Source organism: Gadus macrocephalus, chromosome 9 (assembly GCF_031168955.1).
Source record: "Gadus macrocephalus chromosome 9, ASM3116895v1".
Classification (NCBI taxonomy): domain Eukaryota; kingdom Metazoa; phylum Chordata; class Actinopteri; order Gadiformes; family Gadidae; genus Gadus; species Gadus macrocephalus.
In genome coordinates this window covers 20,969,704-20,985,310 of record NC_082390.1, presented here as the reverse complement: position 1 = coordinate 20,985,310, position 15,607 = coordinate 20,969,704, and the positions used below count along the sequence as shown (strand labels likewise).

The following is a 15,607-nucleotide window of genomic DNA, read 5'->3' as shown; positions in this document are numbered from 1 at the left end:
CTCCCTGCTCAGCCCCGGTATAAAGTTTGCTTGCTTAACATAATTGCTATTGCGACTTCTAGTGGACACATTAAGAAGTTTCCTTCATTGAAAAATAGCAGATCATTTTACTTAAATTCCAAAGCGACTTCCAGTTACACACAATTGTCCAGTAGTTCAATGTACAACAAATTAATCAGTGCCAGTCAATGCAATCCATGTAATGATAGGAAGGATTTTTATAAAAAAAAAAAAATAAAAAAAAAAAATTATTATTATTTTTTTTTACAATACTGTACTTCACAAAATCATCTCGCGGGCCGGATTAAACCCGTTCGCGGGCCTGATGCGGCCCGCGGGCCGTACGTTTGACACCCCTGCCCTACACGTGACAAGGAAAATCAGTCCAGTAGCCGCGAGTCACAACGTGACTTTGTTTCGAGCATTTGCCGACATGAAAACATAATCTTAGCGTAATGGTTTCAAGGAAAACTTATTTTAGAGTGGTGTAACCGAATAAACACTTCCAGCAATCATGTCTGCATCTAAAAAGTCTAATGTACGCCGAGTCACAAAGTGACTTTATTTAGACCATTTGCCGACATGAAAACATATAGGCCTGTGGAATGGTGATTTAGGCCCCGTTCACACGAAGCCGATTTCATGGCGAAACCGCAAAGGTCTTGTACGGTTCGGCCTTCCGTACACACGAAGCCGGCGAATCCACTGACCGAAACCGCAAACTTCTGAAACCACCCTCGGAGGTGGTTTCAAATCTACCCGGTTTCGTTTTGGATTCGTGTGTACGCCTGAATCCGACTGAAACCGCAAACCATGACGTCATCGCCCCACCCCTCGACCTCCTAGCCAATGGCTCTTAAGCCCGCGGAGTCTCAGAAATCACATGCGAGCATGCGCATAAGGGCAGCCTCTTTATGCGCATGCTCGCCTCTTCTTCTTATTTCATTTCTTCTGGATTTCTGTACCAGAAGCAGCGCCCCTTATGGGCCTGGAATGTGTACTACAGCGTTTCTACAGATCTACCCGGTTTCGCTTGGCTTCATCTTTACGGAGATACTTCGAAACCGGATAGATCGAAACCGTAAGGTTTCGCCCGTTTCGGCTTCGTGTGAACGGGGCCAGAGGACAGCTTGTTTGACAGTGCACTGTCAAACAATGATAAAGGATACAATGATTTAGAGGAAAGTTTGTTTGACAGTGCACTGTCAAACAAACTTTCCTTGAAACCAGATATAGTAACTTCGTAACATGAGTGTGAACGTAATGTTTACACATGAATTGTGTTATTGAAAAGTGTTATTATTCCAAACAGAATGTGCTTCATGTATATGGCCAATATAGCAACCCGGTCTCACGAAAAGTCGTGACACTGTCACGTTATTTAATCTATTGAAATGTGTTCAGGATCACGTATTTTATATAAAGCACAAATTTCAAACCCATGTATTTCAATTGGAAGTATTTGTCGTGTCACCAGCACGACTTCCAAACTAAGGTTCTGTGCGGGAGCGTTCTCCCTAGTGTCCCTTAAGGAGCTCCGTACAGTAGCCTACATTTATTGTTAAAAATTGTGAACAATATGACAGCTTTAGGCCACCCGTTTCTACTTTCACCTTTGATTCTGAGAAATTGTGACAATTCACGGATATAGGCTATTAAATGCAGGTGCGCTGCTCAGGCAAAGCGCAAAAGAAAAAAGGGTAGCTGCTTAATCTTAATCTGAATTGTATGTCTTGATGTTTTGATCTAGCCATAGATCTATTGTCTTGTTTTTGGCTATGTGAATGGAAGTCCGCGTCGATGCAGTGTCGCGAGCGGACGTGACATCTAGAAGTCATACCGTATAATAATGGGTTATCATTAATATTGATGCGTAGGGGTTGATTATAACTCTTGTTTATTGTTTATACCACAGTCTGGGGGAATACTCGTATTCTGATTGGCTGCAGGGTGTGTATTATCTCCTGATATAGGCTACAGACACCTGCTAAGTAGTTCCAGTCAGTGTTTAGATTATCTGCCCGAGCGTTTTTACTTTTATTTTATCATTATCATAAATTAGCCTAATCTGAGGAGAAATCTATGCCATAAACAGAAATATTATGGGTCTTTATTACACGGGTCTTCTCAATGCCGTGGAACGCTCCGTTCACTTGCATGGGTCCGGGGATATCTTAATTGGTTTCTTTATTAATCGAATGGGAAATGCAATAGGTCTATTTTAGGACCGAATCACCGTTGAACTTGTGTCTAATAGCATTTCTAGCGAGAAATATACTTTTTACTTGCATAATCTTTAGTCAGTGATTACGTCTGATCTTTAGTTTTATAGTTATTAGGAAGATTTTATCGGCTCGCTCGCATGTTTCAATGACGTCAGGTTGCTAAGGACGCTGCTTTCGCTAAACTAGCACACACACACACACACACACACACACACACACACACACACACACACACACACACACACACACACACACACACACACACACACACACACACACACACACACACACACACACACACACACACACAATGCATTTCGCTGCAGATATTCCCTCAATTATTATTACTTTCAAAACGTTGGCCAAGGTGGAATATCCTTTTTATTTGGGCTGCTTCTAGGACATTTTGGGTGGATTTTGAACGGTATGTGGGCGGGACGTTTTTTGCAGGACCTGGCAACCCTGCGCTGTTGCCCGGGGTGCTGAAATGCTCCGGAACAGATCTGGATCCACTATGGCCAAAATACTTGTATGCCCCCCCCCCCCCCCCCCCCCCCCCTTAAATAAATTCTATGGCAGAATAAAGAATAAATTCATGCATTATCATTATTCAACTTGAACATGTGTTTTTACAGTATAGCGTGGTGGAGGGCTGACGTATGTTGCCCAACCCGGAAGTGAGCGTCGCCCTGGTTTCCCTTGACAAAAAGCCAACGGGTTTTTCCATTGGATTTTGGATTATTGCAGAAAAATTAGCATCTTTGAAGCACCTCCTCAAAAACTGAAAATAAATAAATAAATAAAAAGATCTGTGCTCCAAAGAACGAAATGTAAACCAATGCATTCTGAATAACAATAATAATAATAATAATAATAATAATACATTTAATTTAGAGGCGCCTTTCAAGACACCCAAGGTCACTTTACAGAGCATATAGTCATCATTCAAAACTATGTAAAACAGACTAGGAATAAAAGAAAAACAGAGGTTAAACATGAAGAAGAATAATAATTAATAACACTCAAAGACGCCTACAGTGAAGGGGGGACCTCACTAACCACCACCAATGAGTAGCACCCACTTGGGTGATGAATGGGAGTGTTTCTCAGATTTTTCCATGCTACACAGAACGAAATGTAAACCCATGCAAATAAAGACTTCATGTTCATAATCATTTAAATATCATTAATCTCCTGAGTGTGTCGAGTGGTATTCTATTTTTTTCAACGGGGCTGCATCCAGTCACTTGACCGTCATGGTTGCTATGGTGGTTGCTATCGACCGCCCCCTCTAATCCTTACATGGTTCTAAAAACCACTCGGCAAAGGAGCTGCCGTCCATTGTGTTGTTTTTGTCGTAAACTAGGGTCAGATGGTTAAAAAATAGACAGATATTCCAAGGTATCCTTAAAAGGCAGATTGGATGTTTTTATTTTGTGCAGTTTAGACTTCTTCTATAACCTATTTTTGAAAGCAAAACACCAAGCTCATTGATTTAACGAGGCAGGGTTATTTGAAACAATTTATTGAATAAATATTTATGAGAGGTCATTCCTTCTCCTGAGTTTGCTTCCTATTTATGTCTAGTGTACACCCCTACTGTCAACAAGCATCACCACCCCCCCCCCTCCCCATATGGATTTGGAGAATTGCTGCCACGTCCCGGTGGTGGAGGTATCATATATATGGAAGAGGGCATTCAATTATACTACAATGATCAATTAGGAGGCCGAAGCCCTAAAGGAAGTGATGCAATAGGTGACTGAGTCGACAACATATAAGTAAGCCTTGGGGTCTCTTATATATCAAAGGGGGTCTCAAAGGACGCATATACGCTTCAACCTGTGGCTTACAGGAAATGACTCAGCAAGTGCTCCATCTTGTTGCACCCACCCAGCGGCTCGCTTGCAAGATTTTGGCCTGAAGTTCTTCCCAGACCTACACCGTAGCCATCCAACCTGCATATCGGAGAATCAGGCCTCTCTTTAATAATGACAAAAAGTTATGAGAGGAATACACATCAACTTTTGTTGTCTCATAAGCGGCGTGGTGCCGGCTGCTTTTGACCTTTTGACCCCAGACTTCTGAGGGAATAGCTGCATCAATTCATTAGTCAATCAGAAGTATGTAAATATCTTCCCGGTGTCGTAAGAGGGCGAACAAGGTGTCCTTCAACATCTACGCTTCCAGGCGATTGCAATGGTGCCACACATGAGCATATTCGAACATGTTTAATGGTAGTAATTAGCTGTCGAAATTGGAGGCCTTAATCAATAATGAGCAGCTATTGATTTACTTTCCGATAGAAATTTGTGACAAATGACATATTATTTAGCATCTACACGTTGAGCTGAGTCCAATGACACCAAGCATGACACTCTAGCAAATGTATTTTACATGGTACATATGGTCTAGGACATGATCTCGGTGTGGCAAGAGGGCAAGCTTGATCTCATTGGACTCAGCTTAAAGGACAATTCCGGTATTTTGAACATTGAGCCCCCTTTCTGGTTTGTTTAGGATGAAATAGAGTGGGTGACACCGAAATTTGAACTATTAGTCCTTTCTCGGGTATTTGGCTCATTTTGAATCGCTCCTGCCTGCTTCACACTGGTTGTCTGTGTGCATACACAAACCTGTCAACCCAGCAACCCTAAACGTTCGTTTTCAAAAATGTGCAAGTAACCGAGTGGTTAGTGACATTCGTGAAGTTTAAAAAAAAAATATCGGCGCAATATATGGTTTCTGTCGTGTTTTATTGCATATTTATCGCCAGTTGATTTCAGTTGGAAGACTCATTACTGCACGATGATATTACTCCGCCGAACCGGAAAGGTGGGCTGTTTACGTTGGTTTGAAGTCTTGTACCGTGAGCACTTCGGATTAGGGAAAATCACATAGAAAATCACTGAAAATGGATTATGAAAGGTGGCTTCTGGAGGACGCACTCGATTTTGACGGCAGAGGATATCGTTTTGAACCAGAATTCACCCAAGAGGAGCTACGTGAGATGGAGGCTAGGGCTACGGAGGCGCCTGAAGCTCCGGCTGAAGCGGTCCCCCCGGGATCACGGGCGGGTGGTGTGCCTGTGGGAAGTGCAGGCAGATGCCGACGGAAGTCGAAAGTAGGTGCTGCACGGAGTGGGACCTTGTGCGGAAGTTTATATGCGGTTGTGAGGTATCTGAAAAAATAGTTCAATTTAGCAACTAACACGGATGGAAAACATATATTGCGCCGATATTTTTTTTTTAAACTTCACGAATGCCACTAACCACTCGGTTACTTGCACATTTTTGAAAACGAACGTTTAGGGTTGCTGGGTTGACAGGTTTGTGTATGCACACAGACAACCATTGTGAAGCAGGCAGGAGCGATTCAAAATGAGCCAAATACCCGAGAAAGGACTAATAGTTCAAATTTCGGTGTCACCCACTCTATTTCATCCTAAACAAACCAGAAAGGGGGCTCAATGTTCAAAATACCGGAATTGTCCTTTAAGCTGAGTCCAATGAGATCAAGCTTGCCCTCTTGCCACACCGAGATCATGTCCTAGACCATATGTACCATGTAAAATACATTTGCTAGAGTGTCATGCTTGGTGTCATTGGACTCAGCTCAACGTGTAGATGCTAAATAATATGTCATTTGTCACAAATTTCTATCGGAAAGTAAATCAATAGCTGCTCATTATTGATTAAGGCCTCCAATTTCGACAGCTAATTACTACCATTAAACATGTTCGAATATGCTCATGTGTGGCACCATTGCAATCGCCTGGAAGCGTAGATGTTGAAGGACACCTTGTTCGCCCTCTTACGACACCGGGAAGATATTTACATACTTCTGATTGACTAATGAATTGATGCAGCTATTCCCTCAGAAGTCTGGGGTCAAAAGGTCAAAAGCAGCCGGCACCACGCCGCTTATGAGGCAACAAAAGTTGATGTGTATTCCTCTCATAACTTTTTGGCATTATTAAAGAGAGGCCTGATTCTCCGATATGCAGGTTGGATGGCTACGGTGTAGGTCTGGGAAGAACTTCAGGCCAAAATCTTGCAAGCGAGCCGCTGGGTGGGTGCAACAAGATGGAGCACTTGCTGAGTCATTTCCTGTAAGCCACAGGTTGAAGCGTATATGCGTCCTTTGAGACCCCCTTTGATATATAAGAGACCCCAAGGCTTACTTATATGTTGTCGACTCAGTCACCTATTGCATCACTTCCTTTAGGGCTTCGGCCTCCTAATTGATCATTGTAGTATAATTGAATGCCCTCTTCCATATATATGATACCTCCACCACCGGGACGTGGCAGCAATTCTCCAAATCCATATGGGGAGGGGGGGGGGGGGTGATGCTTGTTGACAGTAGGGGTGTACACTAGACATAAATAGGAAGCAAACTCAGGAGAAGGAATGACCTCTCATAAATATTTATTCAATAAATTGTTTCAAATAACCCTGCCTCGTTAAATCAATGAGCTCGGTGTTTTGCTTTCAAAAATAGGTTATAGAAGAAGTCTAAACTGCACAAAATAAAAACATCCAAGCTGCCTTTTAAGGATACCTTGGAATATCTGTCTATTTTTTAACCATCTGACCCTAGTTTACGACAAAAACAACACAATGGACGGCAGCTCCTTTGCCGCGTGGTTTTTAGAACCATGTAAGGATTAGAGGGGGCGGTCGATAGCAACCACCATAGCAACCATGACGGTCAAGTGACTGGATGCAGCCCCGTTGAAAAAAATAGAATACCACTCGACACACTCAGGAGATTAATGATATTTAAATGATTATGAACATGAAGTCTTTATTTGCATGGGTTTACATTTCGTTCTGTGTAGCATGGAAAAATCGGAGAAACACTCCCATTCATCACCCAAGTGGGTGCTACTCATTGGTGGTGGTTAGTGAGGTCCCCCCTTCACTGTAGGCGTCTTTGAGTGTTATTAATTATTATTATTCTTCATGTTTAACCTCTGTTTTTCTTTTATTCCTAGTCTGTTTTACATAGTTTTGAATGATGACTATATGCTCTGTAAAGTGACCTTGGGTGTCTTGAAAGGCGCCTCTAAATTAAATGTATTATTATTATTATTATTCAGAATGCATTGGTTTACATTTCGTTCTTTGGAGCACAGATCTTTTTATTTATTTATTTATTTTCAGTTTTTGAGGAGGTGCTCCAAAGATGCTAATTTTTCTGCAATAATCCAAAATCCAATGGAAAAACCCGTTGGCTTTTTGTCAAGGGAAACCAGGGCGACGCTCACTTCCGGGTTGGGCAACATACGTCAGCCCTCCACCACGCTATACTGTAAAAACACATGTTCAAGTTGAATGATAATGCATGAATTTATTCTTTATTCTGCCATAGAATTTATTTAAGGGGGGGGGGGGGGGGGGGGGGGGCATACAAGTCTTTTGGCCATAGAGGATCCAGATCTGTTCCGGAGCATTTCAGCACCCCGGGCAACCGGGTTGCCAGGGTTGCAGGGTTGCCAGGTCCTGCAAAAAACGTCCCGCCCACATACCGTTCAAAATCCACCCAAAATGTCCTAGAAGCAGCCCAAATAAAAAGGATATTCCACCTTGGCCAACGTTTTGAAAGTAATAATAATTGAGGGAATATCTGCAGCGAAATGCATTGTGTGTGTGTGTGTGTGTGTGTGTGTGTGTGTGTGTGTGTGTGTGTGTGTGTGTGTGTGTGTGTGTGTGTGTGTGTGTGTGTGTGTGTGTGTGTGCTAGTTTAGCGAAAGCAGCGTCCTTAGCAACCTGACGTCATTGAAACATGCGAGCGAGCCGATAAAATCTTCCTAATAACTATAAAACTAAAGATCAGACGTAATCACTGACTAAAGATTATGCAAGTAAAAAGTATATTTCTCGCTAGAAATGTTATTAGAAACAAGTTCAACGGTGATTCGGTCCTAAAATAGACCTATTGCATTTCCCATTCGATTAATAAAGAAACCAATCCCGAGATATCCCCGGACCCATGCAAGTGAACGGAGCGTTCCACGGCATTGAGAAGACCCGTGTAATAAAGACCCATAATATTTCTGTTTATGGCATAGATTTCTCCTCAGATTAGGCTAATTTATGATAATGATAAAATAAAAGTAAAAACGCTCGGGCAGAGAATCTAAACACTGACTGGAACTACTTAGCAGGTGTCTGTAGCCTATATCAGGAGATAATACACACCCTGCAGCCAATCAGAATACGAGTATTTCCCCAGACTGTGGTATAAACAATAAACAAGAGTTATAATCAACCCCTACGCATCAATATTAATGATAACCCATTATTATACGGTATGACTTCTAGATGTCACGTCCGCTCGCGACACTGGACTTGCGAGGCATCGACGCGGACTTCCATTCACATAGCCAAAAACAAGACAATAGATCTATGGCTAGATCAAAACATCAAGACATGTTAAGCTTGCTGGTAGTTCTACCAGGAGGACTCAAATCACGCGCGGCTGGCCGCCAATCACCAATCACCAGCTACCAATCACCAGCTACCAATCACCTGCCTACACCTGCTCTATAAAGAGTAGTCTAACATTTGTCTTTGCTGCTCAGGTCTTCGTTCGACGCATGCTGCTGCTTTACTGTGCTTCTGATTATCTCGCATATCTCGTCGCTTAGTTGCTACGTCGGTTAATACACACCAAGAGGTCATAACTTCGGATTCGTGCTGGTCGGCCTACTACTTCTGGTCCCGGCAAGCGAGCGCAGAAAGCCGTTCTTTTCGGTCCCCGGTATCCTCAACAACACCACCAACAAGTTCCCATCACGGACATCCGCCCGGTTCTACAAACCCTCGCCGAGTTGGTGCAAAGCATTGGCGCCAGGATGGACGCCGTCGAAACGCTATGCGGAACTCCCGGACGGGTCCAGGCTCCCAACCCGCTGTCGTCGGTCGCCACGGCGCCTTTCTACTTCCAGCAACCATCAGGCTCGGCTTCCTCCGCCTTCACAGGCTACGCACCTTGCACGTGCCCTGCTACCATGGCTACTGCAGTCCCCGCGTTAGCCCCCGCAGCGTATTTTCTCTCACAGCTCTACCAGTCCAGCTTCAGGATGCGGCTCCCTTGGTTGGGTTAGGGGGTTTATTCCAAGGGCAATGGTTTGCTGAGGGATGGCCAGTCGAAGCTGGTACGTTCGCCCTCGGGTCAGAGTCGTCTGCGCTGTTCGAGCTTTACCCTATCGCAGCAGCTAGCGTTCTGTGGGGCAAAGCATGGCGGCGTTAACGTATAACCATGTTTTGCGATAACAAAGCAGCGTCAAAACGGCTGGGAAGGTGGTCTTCCACAGCATACGGATTTTACATCCGGTTGAATTCGTTGAGTTCGTAGCACACGTCGGTGTGGTACAACGCAGAACTCTACGTTCGCAATCAAAGGTTCATAATTATCTTTATACCGTGCACTGTTTGGTTAACTCCTTGTGTCTGAGGTTTTTCCCTTCACTTTAACATGAATGAAGTTGATGGGTTTTAGGCACTGTGGTGACTGATTATTACTAAAAGGTTTTTATTGACGAAGGGCCTTTTAGATTGGTTCAGCTGCTGCTCACTAACTCTCACGTTCCTCTGCTCGCAATGCGATTCGCATATCGTTCAATTTATTCAAAAGATCCAAAGACAAAGAACAGGTACATTATGGTATCATTTTATATGATTATTTATATTTATATTCTTATTGTTCGCTGATTCTTGAGAGTCGGGACAAAACATGTCCTACATAGAAAAGTCTACTTTATATCAAAAATGAAGAAATTCATCATGATTGACATACTTACAAATTTAAATCTAAAGGAATTGTATATACCTGTGATTTTTAGAATATATTTTTTTATCTTTTTGGGGAAAATTTGTTTAAATGTATGGTCTGTGGTAGCAGGAAACCGGTGGATTGCTTACTCCGGGTAGGAAATGAGTCCTTAGCCCAAGTGAAGGAGTTCAAGTACCTCGGGGTCTTGTTCGCGAGTGAGGGTACTATGGAGCGTGAGATTGGCCGGAGAATCGGAGCAGCGGGGGCGGTATTGCGTTCGCTTTACCGCACCGTTGTAACGAAAAGAGAGCTGAGCCGCAAGGCAAAGCTCTCGATCTACCGGTCGATCTTCGTTCCTATCCTCACCTATGGTCATGAGGGCTGGGTGATGACCGAAAGGACGAGATTGCGGGTACAAGCGGCCGAGATGAGTTTTCTCAGAAGGGTGGCTGGCGTCTCCCTTAGGGATAGGGTGAGAAGCTCAGCCATCCGTGAGGAACTCGGATTAGAGCCGCTGCTCCTTTACTTAGAAAGGAGTCAGCTGAGGTGGTTCGGGCATCTGGTAAGGATGCCCACTGGGCGCCTTCCTTGGGAGGTGTTTCAGGCACGTCCAGTGGGGAGGAGACCTCGGGGAAGACCCAGGACTAGGTGGAGAGATTATATCTCAACACTGGCCTGGGAACGCCTCGGGATCCCCCCGTCAGAGCTGGTCAATGTGGCCCGGGAAAGGGAAGTCTGGGGCCCCCTGCTTGAGCTGCTCCCCCCGCGACCCGACCCCGGATAAGCGGATGACGATGAGGATGATGAGGGTCTGTGGTTAGGTCAATGTTATTGCACTTGTCCTCAGCAAGAGGTCAAAATGTTGACCATCCCAAAAAACTTTTAAAAAAGCTCTACAATTGTGAAAACATACATATCAAATAAAAAAGAAGGGGGTATAAATATAAAAAAAATGCATGAAGTGAACGTCAAACAATATTTTCCATAAAAATCTGCCTATCAAAGTTGTGTCCTCAGTTTCTGTCAACTCCGTCAGATTCTCTCATAAGCCACAATAAATCAGGAAATAGCATGGTCAGCTATATCCCTGAGGACCCCTTTTCATCTCCCTGCCTGTGGTGAATGCAACACTACCACACATGCTCTGGTATGTTTTACATTTTTTGATATTTTAGACAATCAATGTCAATATTCCTTTGGTCACAGCTGGACCATGTCAATACCATCTTTCTGTTGAGATACTTTTTTTAAACCATAGAAGATTGAATTTAAGCATTTTAGTGTGGTTATTGGGACACTTAGCAACTGAGGAAAAACTAGCTAGCTGCCGTGTACAATACACGTTTTGGCGGGAAAATACATGCCCTTACGTCAACTCCGTCAGACGTCAAATCCGTCAGGTTCTATGCCTGACGGAGTTGACAAATCCCCCAAAACCTCTTAATGTGCTAATATAATATCATTTTTGAATATAGTAAAGGGTTAAAATGTTATTTCAGGGTTTTATTTACACATAAATGTACATACATAGCATAGCATGCATTACATTATTTAACCATACGCATCTGACTTGTAGAGAATGGGCAGGCAGTGGTCTACTTATTATTGTATAACGTGTAACTTTCCCAGCACATATATCTCTGTCTCTACGAGGGCTGTAACGATACACAAATTCACGATTCGGTTTGTATCACGATTTTTGACCCACGGTTCGATACATCCCACGATTCTTTTAAATTTAAAAAGCATTTTATTTAAACAACACTTAAATACCAATTATCTTAATGTAACATTTAATAACAAATAATTTGGAACACTGAACAGATTTGAACCGAAATAATACTATTAAAGTATAGCTAAATTAATAAAGAAATAACCAAAGATTGCAGTTGGAGGATGCTTTTTGCTGGTAGGCATAATAGGGCCCCTTTAACTGTTTGGTTGGTTTATTCAAATATCCTTATTAGCGCTTCTTATTAGGCTAGCTTAAATAATGACATAATCAGGCCGTATAGAATGCAACATGTTTAATAGCCTAACTTTCAATAGATGAGGAAAAACATGAACGTCGCAATAACGAGGCATATAGTGTTACGAGTAGCATATGTGTGCGGGAGAATGGCAGTGTGCGTATGCGTGTGTGAGTGACGTCAGCGAGTGAGTGGACGAGCGAGGAGAGCGAGCGGTAGCGCGTGTGTCTAGTGAAGAAGCGAACGAGTCCGGTAGAATAAAGTACCCATCCTGTCAATAATCGGTGGCCGCTTCATTCAGACCTATAAGCAGACAAACTGCCAGTCAAATCACACAAAACAATAGAGACAGGATCACACAGGCAATTTTTTTCGCGCTTGGCCAACTCTGGATAAATGTCGTTCATATCGCATATGAGGACTTCGACGGCTGTGGAGAAATGCAATCCTCCGTAGCCACGGAGAGCTGTGATCACAGAGAGGGCATCTCGTCACATATTTACGGCATCGATAGGAGGGGGCGCTGTCAGCAGACTATTATTAGCAAATTTCAATCGGACAATTTGACCGAAGAGTTAGAAAGGGCATATCGCGCTACTGCCTTCTCACACCGCGAGACAGGATCGTGGCTTTGAGTATCGCGATTTTCGGTTTGATACGCGTATCGTTACAGCCCTAGTCTCTGTAGAGACAGAGATAGAGAGAGAGATGAGAAGCCAGTGTGTAGATTTTCATAATATCTGGTTATGAAAACTACATCCCGCACCTTGAGGATTTTACATCCATCCATCCATCAATCAATCATGTCAAGGATGAAAAAAGCTTGACATCCCACATGATAACAGGATCCACCACAGACAACTATCCTGCTTTTGCAGCAACACCGGTGAGTGCGTGACCACGTCGGTGGCACATCAAGGGCACTCGTGATTTCGTTGACCACGTCGGTGTTCAACATGGAAGTTCACAATACTTGCTGCAACAACACCGGTGAGTGCGTGACCACGTCGGTGGCACATCAAGGGCACTCGTGAGTTCGTTGACCACGTCGGTGGTTCAACGCGAAAGCACTCAGGTCACGCAGCGACCCCGGAGAGTGAATCGACCACGGCAGTTGGTACAGCACGAAAGCACTCGTGGCTCGCTGCGTAACAGCTGCAGAGTGCTCTAAATTTTAATTGATCTCGTTGAGGTATTTCATGTCAACTGCTTTTACGTGATTCATCGATCTCGCTGACGGTTTTAAGCTTATCGTTTTACGGTATGTATGATTGACTCTTAATATGTCGTATATTGGGTATGCCTTTTATCTTCCAGAAGCAGTATAGATCCTTGTCCACAAATAGAATCAGACTATAGAAATCTGATTCTATAGTCTTATTTAAGTAAAATTTTTATTATTTCAATTTGTATTGTAGGAAAGCATGGCTAGACAGAAATTGTCAGTTGAGGAGCAAAGGAGAAGAAATAGAGAGTACCAACGAAAGAGAAGGGAAAAATTGAACAGTGACCAAGAGAGCAAACATGCTATGCAAGAGAAGGAAAGACAAAGGTGGAAGAAGAGAGTTACAGACAAAAAAGTAATACAAATAGACGACATGGGAGACAGGGCAAAGAGGAATTGGAGAAAGTATTGGAGAGAGGCACAGAAAAGGTCCAGACAGAAAAGATCCAATGAAGATGCAGTGCTGGAGGCTCACACCCCTCCAGATAGTCCGCAAGATCAGAATATTCAAGAATACAATGCCAGACACAGCAGACAGTCTCTCAGACAGGAAAGGGAGAGAAGTAAAACGAGAAAAAGGCATTCAAGAGAAATAAAAACTTTGAAAGAGAAGCTTAAGAAGGTAACAAAGCAACGAAACAAACTGAGAAAAAGAATATGTCGAGGAAGAAAGGCTACAATTAAAACACCACTTGACTCCCCAGGAACAGAAACAAAGAAGATGCGATCAGGAAGCAAAATTAGGAATCCAAAAATCAAGAAAGCCCTTCTATTCCACAACATCCTAAGAAGAGAGCTGAAGAAAAACAAACAAACTCCTGGGCCACGGCGTCAGGAACCAGCACTAAGTGTGTCATCAGGCAAGATTCTAAAAAAGTATCGTCTCCTTCACCAAATCCACCAGTTTGGGATAACCTACAAGTTAATGAGAGGAAAGAAACAGACAAAGAAAAAGCCAACATTCCTAAAGGGTATAACAGAGACTGTTAAGGATTTCTTCCTGAACTCTGCACATGTGACCACTGATAAGACTGACACCATCACTAGGAATAAGATTAAGCAGCAGAGAATGATCCTGACAGACTCCATGATCAACCTCCACACTGATTTCCTCATTAGGAACCCCACTGTGAAGCTGAGCTATTCTTCTTTCTGTAATCTGAAGCCATTCTATATTACAGCACCAAAAGCATCTGATCGAAAGACATGTCTGTGTCAAAAGCATGAAAATGCATACTTAATGCTCGAGGTCCTGAGAATGTCTGGTGTTGTGAAGTCAAACAAACTGGATGAGAGTTTTCAATTAGTTTGTTGCTCTCCAGCAAGTGAGGCCTGCCTTCTTCGCACCTGCTCACGATGTCTAAACAAAGGTACAGTTACAACCCAAGAGCAAGACAAAATCCAAGTTCAGTGGAAGCAGTGGGAGAGAGTTCAAGAAGACACAGTCAATGGAATCCACATCAACACTAAACTCGTCTAACACAGTGGCAGTCTTTCAGAGCTCATCAAACTCTATGAGCAAATACTCAGAAATGAAACCACAACACATGTGTGTTTAGTGCAAAACCAGTCAAAAGCATACAGAAACACAATTGAGACTTGTGAAGAAAGTACTGCAATTGTTCACGTTGACTTTTCAGAATCCTGGAGATGCAAGTATCAATCTGAAGTACAGGCCTGCCATTTTGGACAAAATCTGCCACAGATAACGCTACATACCGGAATGTATTACATTAAGGGTGGAAAGGCAGGGTTTTGCACACTTTCAGAGTCAAAGAGACAGGATGCTGCAGCAATCTGGACACACATGGATCCAGTCCTAAAAGATATCAAAACGAGATATCCGCAGGTTACCACCGTGCACTTTTGGTCTGATGGTCCAAGTAAACAGTATAAGAACAAGAATAATTTTTTCCTTCTGTCTTGTATCCCCCCTACACTGGGGTTTGAAAGAGCAACATGGAACTTCTTCCCCACTTCCCATGGTAAGGGGGCACCAGACGGCATTGGCGGTACAGTGAAAAGAACAGCTGACAACCTGGTCCTGAGAGGAAATGATATGACAGATGGACACACATTCTTTGAAAAGGTCTCAAACAGTCTGAAGAGCGTTCAGCTGTACCACGTTGCAGAAGAAGACATGCAAAGATACGATACACTTCTCATGCATCCTCTCAAACAGGTTCCCTCAACAAGACAAATACATCAGGTCATCCCACATGATAACAGGATCCACCACAGACAACTATCCTGCTTTTGCAGCAAGACGTTGGTTTGCCAGTGCTTCTGCCCAGCTACCTTCTATTTCCATGGCTACCCAGAGAAACAGCACAGTGATACAAGGAGGGCAGCGAAGAAAAGACCTTTGGCCATGTTGTTGGAGGAAATGGAAAAAGAGATGGAAG

General features: G+C 43.3%; 1 long non-coding RNA gene across 1 annotated transcript; it reads right to left on the bottom strand.

The window, feature by feature from the left end:
- Positions 1-4,691: 4,691 nt before the first annotated feature.
- On the bottom strand, positions 4,692-5,712 carry LOC132463914 (uncharacterized). Its single transcript, XR_009527138.1, has 2 exons — positions 5,297-5,712; positions 4,692-5,260 (listed from the first exon to the last, which is right to left on the bottom strand). It is a non-coding gene; the product is annotated as an uncharacterized LOC132463914 (long non-coding RNA).
- Positions 5,713-15,607: the final 9,895 nt, after the last annotated feature.